Source organism: Ixodes scapularis, unplaced genomic scaffold, assembly GCF_016920785.2.
Source record: "Ixodes scapularis isolate PalLabHiFi unplaced genomic scaffold, ASM1692078v2 PGA_scaffold0__279_contigs__length_252992795, whole genome shotgun sequence".
In the NCBI taxonomy this organism is placed as follows: domain Eukaryota; kingdom Metazoa; phylum Arthropoda; class Arachnida; order Ixodida; family Ixodidae; genus Ixodes; species Ixodes scapularis.
In genome coordinates, this window is record NW_024609835.1 from 138,589,372 (window position 1) to 138,599,511 (window position 10,140).

The 10,140-nt window shown below is 47.1% G+C and overlaps 1 pseudogene; it reads right to left on the reverse strand.

Moving 5' to 3' along the window:
• Positions 1-4,590: 4,590 nt before the first annotated feature.
• On the reverse strand, positions 4,591-5,457 carry LOC120843572 (annotated as a pseudogene).
• Positions 5,458-10,140: the final 4,683 nt, after the last annotated feature.

The following is a 10,140-nucleotide window of genomic DNA, read 5'->3' on the forward strand; positions in this document are numbered from 1 at the left end:
AATGATCAACATCTCCTTGTATCTACTGCTTACATCGAGCCTGCTTACCAACCTTCAAATTAAAGTCTTTTGAGACCTGCACTTACTTCTTATCGCAAGTACCGGGCCAACATTTGGTCTACGGGCCGGCGTCGTCTAAGAGAGCAGACGACAAGCAGAAACGTTTGAATGAGCAGACAACAGTTCGAACGATCAGGCGGCCGTTTGAACTTGAAGACGCACTGAACGTAGTCTGTAGGTGGTTCGCACAACTTGAAGGTTTTCTGGCGTTCATGTTGAAACAAAACAAATAATATCTGATGACCACAAGTATCCGTGAATTCAACCCAAAGTGCTTCCCGCCCAAGCAATCGTTGTCCGACGGCGTCTGCTTTTCCCTTTTCACGGCACATATTCAGATTCTCGGACGAACCGAGCACATAAAAACTGACCTTCAAACCTTTCTCAACACTTTTTGGTACGGCCCCAGTCGCGGCGTTTTGACGAGAAGGCAGGTTTTTGTCTGGTTCCTTTCAAGACAACGCAGGAATACACATCTGGCATGGGAACTGCTGCCCACAGCCGCAGACCGGAAGTGCGACCGACGCGCCACCACCGCGCCGTGACGTCACAGAGTTGAGTTCGTGTATCAGGGTGTATACGTTACGTGACTTCCGGCAACTTTCTCCTCCTCTATATTTCTCCCTCCTCCTAAGTCGACATGTCGAGCCATAACTTCGTGCTCGTGTTTCGTTTTCGGCTTGGAGCAGTTGCGTTTTCTGGCTTAGTTAAAAATATATGTGACTCTAGCAAAATATTGATTAGGTAGCCTTCTGACACCGTATTAAATCGCCTGAAGAAAGAAAATTGCAGGGGAGAGCGTTTTTTTTTTTTTTTTGTTTGTTGTTGATTTTTGTTTGTTTTTTAACGCCCGGCCTCCAGCACGCTGTCATTGCCTTTGATTGTGCTTTCGCGGCATGCTCGAGGCTCACTAGGCGCCGAAGTGTTATCGAAGGTAGGAACCTCGCGCTGCAGGCTGGACAACTGAAACTCCTTCCTGCCATTCTCATCCTTTTAGTGACAATAACTGTGATTAAGATAGTACACTGAATGCCGAGAACGAGGACAACAATGATGCGGGCGCATGAAAAAGGAAAAGTAGTGTTGCAGAACTTTTTTAAAAACGTCAAAAATATTTCAATTGTCTTGATAAGTGTACGCGAAAAGTAACGTGAGAGTAATTTGTAAAGTAACAAGTAATCCATCACTTTTCAGCTGGAGTAAATATTAACGGTAATGCATGACATTTGAAGCTGGGTGATTTGTAATTTTAATCCGTAACATTTTTGAAGTAACGGGCACGAATCAGTATAAGCGTCTTCAAGCACCACTCCCCAACAAAGAGAAATATTCAAATAATCTTTTCTTTTTAGGGGGAGGGGAAGGGAGAGGTAGAGAGGTATTTAGTAATAACAAATGAGAAAAAGAAAATACCTCATTGCACTTTTTTAACGTGCTTTTGTGATAATAAAACTTTCGCTGTCACTGCTGTCCAAGAAACTGAAGATATTGCGTTCTATCTAGCTTCGTGTGCTGCGTACGCAGCAGAAAATACCGCCATTGCAAGTATATCCTTTTTCTTCTTGTCAACATTGAACGCAGATACGGTCTGGGGTGAAAGTTTTGAAGCAATCTCTTTTCTTTATTACGTTTATAGTAAGGTTGTATCGTTTTATTTCTTATACACCACTGCTTTATCATCATTACTTCCCTGCCTTCCTTCCTTCCTCAAAAGCCAGGAACCGAAGACTATTTCGTCCTTTACATGTTATATTTACGCGTTTCGCCGGTTCAATAGTAACACGCGTTTCTTTGTTTGTTTTTTTTTTTTTTTTGCAATTTCAGTTTTAAGAATGCAATGTACCGGCCCTTTCAATTTAGTTTCTTCTGTCCCTAAATCGCGTTAGGAACGTTTCCGTATGTTGTAAATCTTAACATTAAAAATTTATTTCCTTCGTACTGCTAAAACTACGACTCAATATAAGGAGCCCGGTGGTAGGCACAAAACGGCTACAGAGTAAGCTGCCCAAACACAGTGTTCCGCGCTCCTCGCCACGCTATTTCGCACAACTCGTACTTCTCTCTGGTAAACATGGTATACGATATACTTCGAGTGGGGATTCCTCATGACAGGAAGAGCAGATTATGCATACAATATTGGTTCTTTTACATGGATATATGTCACGCTTTCTCCTTCTTATTCGCCTGTAATAGTATGCTCGGAGTCGTTCGCTCTGATATTTCTGCGGAGTCCGTGTCAGAGTTTCATTTTCGTTTGATTTTGATAGTAAAAGTCGGGTGATAATATACAGGATGTTTGTGCGAAGACTTTCAGAAATTGCTAAAACTAAGATGGTTGAGAAAAAAAAATCTTTTATCGTACTGATTGCTAGTCAATGCGGACGTCAAGGGTTGTAAAACAAATACTGATTTGGAAAATAAGTACACGAGATTGGCTAATTCACTTTTTAATTCGTGAAAATAAACGCATGGTTCTAATTAGTAACCTGACGAGCGCCATCGAAAACCCCTGAATTGGTGAATTTAAGGACGACGAGGACAGCACGTGGGAAGAGCAGGGGCGCACTAAAGTTATACCACTCGTGCGGCAGGTGCAAGGCGGGTGACGCGAAAACGCGAATGAAATTCTTCTGACTCACGTTTTCTAATCGCCGGCACTGCGCTTGTTGCATGAGTGGCGGCTTTACCGCACTCCCGCGCCTCAAACGCGCTTTAAAACTTTCTAAAATTCACTGATTGAGCTTTGGTTTATGGTGATCAATGAGTTTTTAATTGGAACCGTACATTTGTTTTTACTAATTAAAAACTTACTTTTAAGTTCAAGTTAATTATACTGCTAATTGGAATGTTTTTGCAATCCCGATGTTCACCGCGGCTGCCAGTTTGTTTAAAAAAAGTGTTCCCTTTTTTTTTTTACCTAGAACGTCTTATTTTTATGGATGCTTGATAGTCTTCGCAGAAACACCTATACTTTATCTCGGTAGTTCCGTGGAGCAGTGTGGAACCTACAGGTGTCCTCAGCCAATGAGGAGGGCCAACCCCCCTAATGTGTTCTTCCGCGCGTCGTCTGCTTGTCGTCTGCTCGCGATTTCGTACCTTCAGGCTTCGTGTCACTACTGCCAGAGGTGAAACGAAACGTTGACACTTAGCACCTTTCCAGCAAAAGAAACCGGGCGGTCGAGGCCGGAACAGCGCGCTTCGTTCGCCTGCGTCATATTACGAACGGAACAATGTAACCCTTTAGAAAGGGGAATAGTGTAGACTTTTCCCAATATGAAGTGACCTTCTAAAAAGACGACGACGATATCTCATGAGGCCGGAGCAGTGTGTGTGCACGCGCACCTGTGGAACTCGAACGCCTGTATGGTGACGGTGAACGGAACCTCAGCCTGTGTGGCCACCCCAATCGCGCTATAAGTATTAAACGTCACTTTTATCTTCTTTTCTACCAATGTGAGTAGCCTCTTTCAACCTTCCGATCTAAACCAAGACCAGAAAGATAACGAAAGGTAGGTTAAAATGCTCTTACTAAACGCTAACAGACCCTCTGCACATCACTTAGACAACAACCCGAACACCTGTGAGGTTAGTCTGTGACGATATGCGTTTTTCATTGCATTTGTTTTCTTGTGTGTCTCCCTACGGAAGCTGTACGGAAGCTGCTATTTTCTTAGCTGTTGATGTTGACTCTAATAGCTGCTGTTAAAAAAAGACCGCATTTTCATGTGGTGAATGATGTTGATTGGGGCGAAGCTCTGGTGGTGCTGATGATACTGATTTTGTTCATAGGTGGTGCTGATGGTGCCGATTTTTTTTATTGCTCATAGGTAGTGCTGAGTTCCGGGTTGCGTTCGTATGGAATGCGTGGTATGGAACATGGTGATATACGCATTTGAGCATTTGACCACAGCGCCCTCTCGTCTATAAACTTTGAGCCAATGCATGCGAAGTTTAACGCGATTATATAAGCATTTGACCACATCGCCCTCTCCTGTATAGGCGTTGAGCGGCTACATGCAACGTTTCATCCATGACATCCCCAGCTCTTGAGTTACTACCCCATCTCAGAGCCCCCTACTCGTCCCGCAGTCGTGGCCGAGTGGTTAAGGCGATGGACTAGAAATACATTGGGGTCTCTCCGCACAGGTTTGAATGCTGTCGACTGCGCAAACATTTTTCCTTTTTTTATGAAGACAGATGGGATGGCAATCGATGTGAGCACGGACGCCGGACGGACAAGCCTAGACCCTAAGGAGCTTCGCCCCTAAAACAGGCTTTGGTAAGGAGCCTTGTCGTAGCTGCCACAATCTGCCCATAGTTGTACATCTACTGTTTTGATCAGCTTGAAACTATGAGTTTATGCTGGGCGGTGCACATCACCCTCGATTGAAGCCCGTCACAGAGGTTGGCATCCCATATTTTCGTCATCCGTGCTTGTTTCATCGTAGCTTGTGGCGTCTTCAGCAAGGCCGATGATCAAGGGTTGCTGACGATCGACAAAATCGTCGATGACACGGTCTGTTTATATCATCATTTCTTCTTCGTCAACGACATGATCTTAGAAAGTTTTTCCACTTCTCGGCTGTCACTTGTTGTATCCCCTTTCAGACAAGTGGCTCCAACTCCTTCATTTTGATTGTGGTGTTTGCAGAGGCAACGAAGCCCTTTTACATCGCTCCACACAAATTCAATTGGGTTAAGTTGGCAATGGTACGGTGGCAGTCGTACCACAGTGTGACCTGCCTCGCTGGAGATCCTGTCGATGCGATAAGTATCACCCTCCACCTTGACGGTCTTTACAAGCTTCATGAGCTCTGCCTTGACCATGTCAGTGCTCCAGGTCACACCTTTCTTTGATAGCCATGCTTGAATGTCCTTTTTCAGACCTGACATGCGGGGAACCTTCTCTTCCTTCACAGAATGATAAGGTGCATTATCAATCACAATCACACTTCCTGGTGGCAGAGCAGGGTGCAGTTTTTGAGTGAACCACTTGTGATAGTCGACTCTGTCCATTTCGTCGTGATAGTCCCCCGTACCTTTTCTCGTGCGGAACACTCCTCCGGCACCTGGAACAAACCCGTTCTTGTTGCCACAGTGAGTCACAATCAGCCTGCCTCCCTTGCCGGTGGGGTTTTACAGTCCTGTGGAGAACCCGGAGCATTTTGCCTCACGCGCGCTCGTGACATCCGTGTCGATCCACACTTGTCCCAAAGTGTGACCGGCGTTGACCCATGTCTCGTCGGTCTAAAAAATGTTTTTCTTTTGCATCCGAAACTCGCTCATTTGGCGCAGGCATTTGCACCGCCACTGCGCAATGTGGGTTGCCTCAATCAACAGCGCATTTCTGGACCGCTTCTTGTACTTGAAGCCGGGCTTCTTCAACATTCGATGCATTGTCGCGCGGATGGATGTTCGAATTCAGCTCGAAGTGTCGCGCCAGTTTGGCGACCGTCGGAGTCTCGTTCCTCCGAAAAAAGCTGTGAACAACCCTCCGCAGCACACCAAGGTAAAAATCGTCCAGTTTCTTCTGTCTTTCGCGTCCTCTGCCACCACGCCAAAGGCTCATCGGTGATAACAACTTGCCTCCTGCCTTGTGCTCGGAGGCCCATTTGTAGAGGGAGCGCTCGCTCACGTTCTAAGGGCTGCTGTTCTCTTAACTATGGAACTTACAGTCGCTCCCTTGCTGCATTCTTTTTGCACTATTCCCAACACGTTCAACGCCAAATGATTCGCTTGTTTTGGATAATAAAGCACATTTGATTGGTACCTCACAGGCGATTCAGCGCATGCCGCCATTTTGCGAAAAGTGGCTTGGGCAAAGCGCTATCTTGCCGCAGTCTTCCGCTGTGTTATGACGGGGCTTTTAACTCATGTTGATTAAGCTATCGACGGAGTCACTTACTGCGATTTCTAAACAGTATATTGGTAGATAATTAATTATGGTGTATCACTTTAGCGTATCTTTGGGAAGCAATAAACCAAAACATAAATGACTATTTCTTAGTGTTCTTGCACTTAAATAAAAACGTATACAGAAATATCAAAGCCGAACAGCTTAAATTATCGTCGTCTTTAGGCACAGAGGAGTATTACAGCATTACTGTACATGCCAGTACTGTATCTATGGTGATACAGGCAAGGAAAGAGCCCTTACTACAAGTACTATATTCCGCCGCGCAAGAGTGTCGCTTCTGTACGTTCAGTAGCTTTGGCCCTGCTGCGGGGGACTACTGAGATGGAGTATATAATACATGAAGGTACAAATAAACAGGTGGTTCTTGTTGCTATTGAGCACTACCAGGACACGCTGTGTGCAGGCTCGTGTGGATCCTAAGATAAAAGGAAAAAAGCGAAAGAGATTTATGGATGGACAAAGATTGTGTTGGTACATGCCAGGAGTGAAGAATATTTATTGACGCAATAAAACGATTGAGAAGTACTCCGAGTTCCTTCTGTTCTACATTGGTCATCGCAGATCTCGTGCTTTTCGGCCTGCGCCCCTGACTATGCCTGGTCGCCGCCGTTCACGTCGCACAGCAACACATCGCTCGAAGCGCGCGCGCACACAGACGCACGCACACACGCACGTACACATGCACGCACACACATGCTACACGCATGTGTGCGAGTTAGTGAGTGCATGTGTACGAGTTTGTGCGTGTACGTTGTGCGTGCGTGCGTATGCACTCCGTGAGACGCGACCGGCGCCGGCGCGCCACCGCGCGTCCAGCCGATTCGCACGACGGACCAAATTGCGATTTTCGTCCGCGGACCGTGAACCACATCGCCGTCCCGTCACCGATTCTTGCGATCCGCGCCTCGCCAGCGGACGTACGGACCAACGCATTTAGGTTAGGTGTAAATTCAATGATGGCGAATTCCACTGGTCGTTTTGGAGCGCGCCGGGATCGACTTTTCTGGAGCGATCCTATTTCACTTGGCGATCGGGATCGAGACGGACGTTTTTCCACTGGTCGTTTTCGATTAGCTCCCGCTTCAGATCTCGATCTGGATCCGAGAAAAGTCGCTCCCCCGATTTCGGCGGATTCAACCGGAAACCAGCCAGGCCTGCCCTCGACGCACACACGTGACTTCCTTTATCGCGGGGCATCTCGCCTCAGAAGAATTCGTAATGGCCGCTTGCTTACCCTTGGCTCGACAGCCGGTTCGTTTTCCAAGAAGGAGAGGTTTTGCCGCGCTACGGGCATTCCGGCAATCTTTCCTGGGCCATTCCTGCCGCTCGTGCGTCCAACACGTGTTAGCGCCGCGATTGCGAAAACGTCCCAGGCGGATTTTTTCGGTCGCTCACCAGTCACCTAGCTGTGTTTGGAGATTTATGTTTGTCCTTTGTCCCTCTCCCTTCTCCAGGGATTACTTTCGTCATTCTTGTCCAGCTCGCTTGCACCTTTGCATTTAATTGCATTATAATTATAACCTTAAATTGCAAGCTTCACCCTTGTTCGTGTTAGACTGGTGGCAACTGATAAAACCCGTTCGCTCTACTGACGTCTAACCCCTGGTTAGCTCAGTTGGTAGAGCGATCCACCTGTAATGGAGAGGTCCCGGGTTCGATACCCGGACCAGGCGGATTTTTTCGGTCGCTCACCAGTCACCTAGCTGTGTTTGGAGATTTATGTTTGTCCTTTGTCCCTCTTGCTCCCCTTCTCCAGGGATTACTTTCGTCTTCGAAACGACCGCGGCGGCTGTGGCGGTGAATGACGGGAAGGTACCCGCCGATCCCGGAGTAGTGGTCATAATCCATGGGGATCCGTAGGCGGCGCGACCCCGTTCGGATCGTGTGCTGCATTTCGGATCTCGTCAACTGATCCCGGCGCGCTCCAAAACGCCCAGGGGAATTCGCCATAAGTCGAGTGCCTGTTCACTCACGGATTTTTGACGGGTGATTGAATTTAAAAGCGTTTAGTCTGGCGACGGAACTATGCTTTCTCGTTGTTGTTGTTGTTGTTGTTTTCGGACGATTAACACGAAAATGGTGCATCGTTGTATTTGGTGCGACCGCTGGTTCATTTTGTCGTGCGATTCTTGGTTCCACGAGTGAAAGAAACTGCGCAAACTTTTCTCGGCTGACGAGAGAGAGAGAGGGGACTCGCGAAAGAGGAAATACTAACGTTGGAGCTACAGCCAAAGGCCGAACGGTCATCGTTAGATTGGGGAGAGGGGATAACAGCTGATAGAAGGGAACATTTTCTACTCGACGCAGGTTCCATGTATATACTCCTCCGGGTTCGTGTTAAGGAACTTTCGTCAAAACTCGACTAGCACGCCGCGATAATTCTTGGACGTTCAATCAGCCTTTCCCCGAGCAAGACCTTTCTTGTGTCTGTGGACTGTTTTGCACGAGTGAGGAGTGCGTGAAGCCATCTCCAAACGCCCCTCCGCGAGCCCAGAACTTCGTCGCTTCTACGCCGAAGTTTTCTCGAGCAGGACCATGACTGTGTCACTGCCATTCCTTGGGTTAGTAAAGCTAGTGGCGCTTCCCGCGAAACCTGTTACATTGGGCTGTCTCGCTCTGTACGTAACAGCGGCGTACGATTCATTATCGCCGTAGCAAACGTCGATTTCTCTGGACAACGCTGTCGCAGCGCGATATTGGAGTTTAGCGGCACTAAGGTGGAGAACAGGTTCGGTCCGTCGTCGCTGGCGTCTGCTCGTCGTCTCCATCGTGTGGATGCGCTTGGAAGAGGGACGATCCGCAGACATGTCGTCACGTGACCAATCCGTCCGCGGATCAGCCCGTCGTGCGAATCGGCCATCATCGAAGGTAGGCTGTGATTACCCTGCAGCGAAAAGAAACCATTCTGTGTATGTACAGGTTCACTCGAAGTAAAACGGAGTGCCGGAACGGCGTCCAGACCGAACCGCATCGCCGCGCTATCTAGCAGCGCCGGCGGGAACTCATAGGCTAGATCTGCCCATGCATACGTGCCTACTGTTGGGGCCTCCGATTTCTTCCTCCAGCCCACACGTCATCGGTGGCTGGAGCGCCGCAACGCTATTCCTAAAAACACCGCCAGGTTCTCAGCTCGCACGGAAAGATACTCACCCTTCTCCCCTACTGGCCCTAAGCGTTATCTCTCCGTGCGAGCCAAACACCTAGCGGTGTCTATCGGAACAGCGTTTGGCAGCTCGAGACGCCGATAATTAACCCCATAAGTGACTACGTCACAACATGACGTCTGGGTCCAAACAAACCGTTGGGACGTTACAATGAACTAATGCATAGAGATTCCACATGAGGCTAGATTTTTGCTTACAAGTAAGTAAATAATTTTTTTTGTAAGCAACCTAACTTCTTGATATCGAATTATAAAGATATTCTTGTCGTCTTAGTGTCGTATTGCAACGATGAAAGCCATTCCTGAAGTATTACACTCCGCTTTGTTTTGGTAACAGATGACATGATAGATTTGCTGGCCTCTTGCAGCGGGCTTCTTCATTAAATTAAATGCGTTGGTAAACGAACGACAACAACAAGTGTGTCGCCATGGCCGTAGAGGCCCCGAAATGTGCGTTTCTTTCTCTGAAGAACCCTGCCCAATTCAGAAAGGTGAAAATGCCGTAAAATCAAACCACGTCATGCAGATCAGTTACGACGACGGCCTGAAGTGCATTACCGGTGTAGTTCAGGCCAGTATGAGAAACAAATCGTACGCCGTCGAGGTAAGTCGTTTATTATCATTATTATTGAGGTTGTCAGGTTGTAGAATATTTGCATGTCTATCGCAATTTCGTCGTATTTTTCTTTTTTTTTTTTTCTTCTTGGTATACATCAAATTCCGTAAATGTGCTCTTTTCGTGAAGATCTCCATCGAACCCGCGATGCGAGTAGAATCTGTAAAATGCATCGTAATTTTAATAACCGTAGACTAGAGGGTTCTTTTTTAGTTTTGATAATTTAATTGTAGAAGACCCGTATTTTTATTGTGTTGTAGAAGACCCCTCTTCTAATCCTTTTTTACATCAAGGCTAATTCCGCCAGTGCTACGTGTACACACATTATGTTTTATCCAGTTCTTTTGCACTTTGGGGTCTTGCGGAATTCTGAAGAAACTGCAA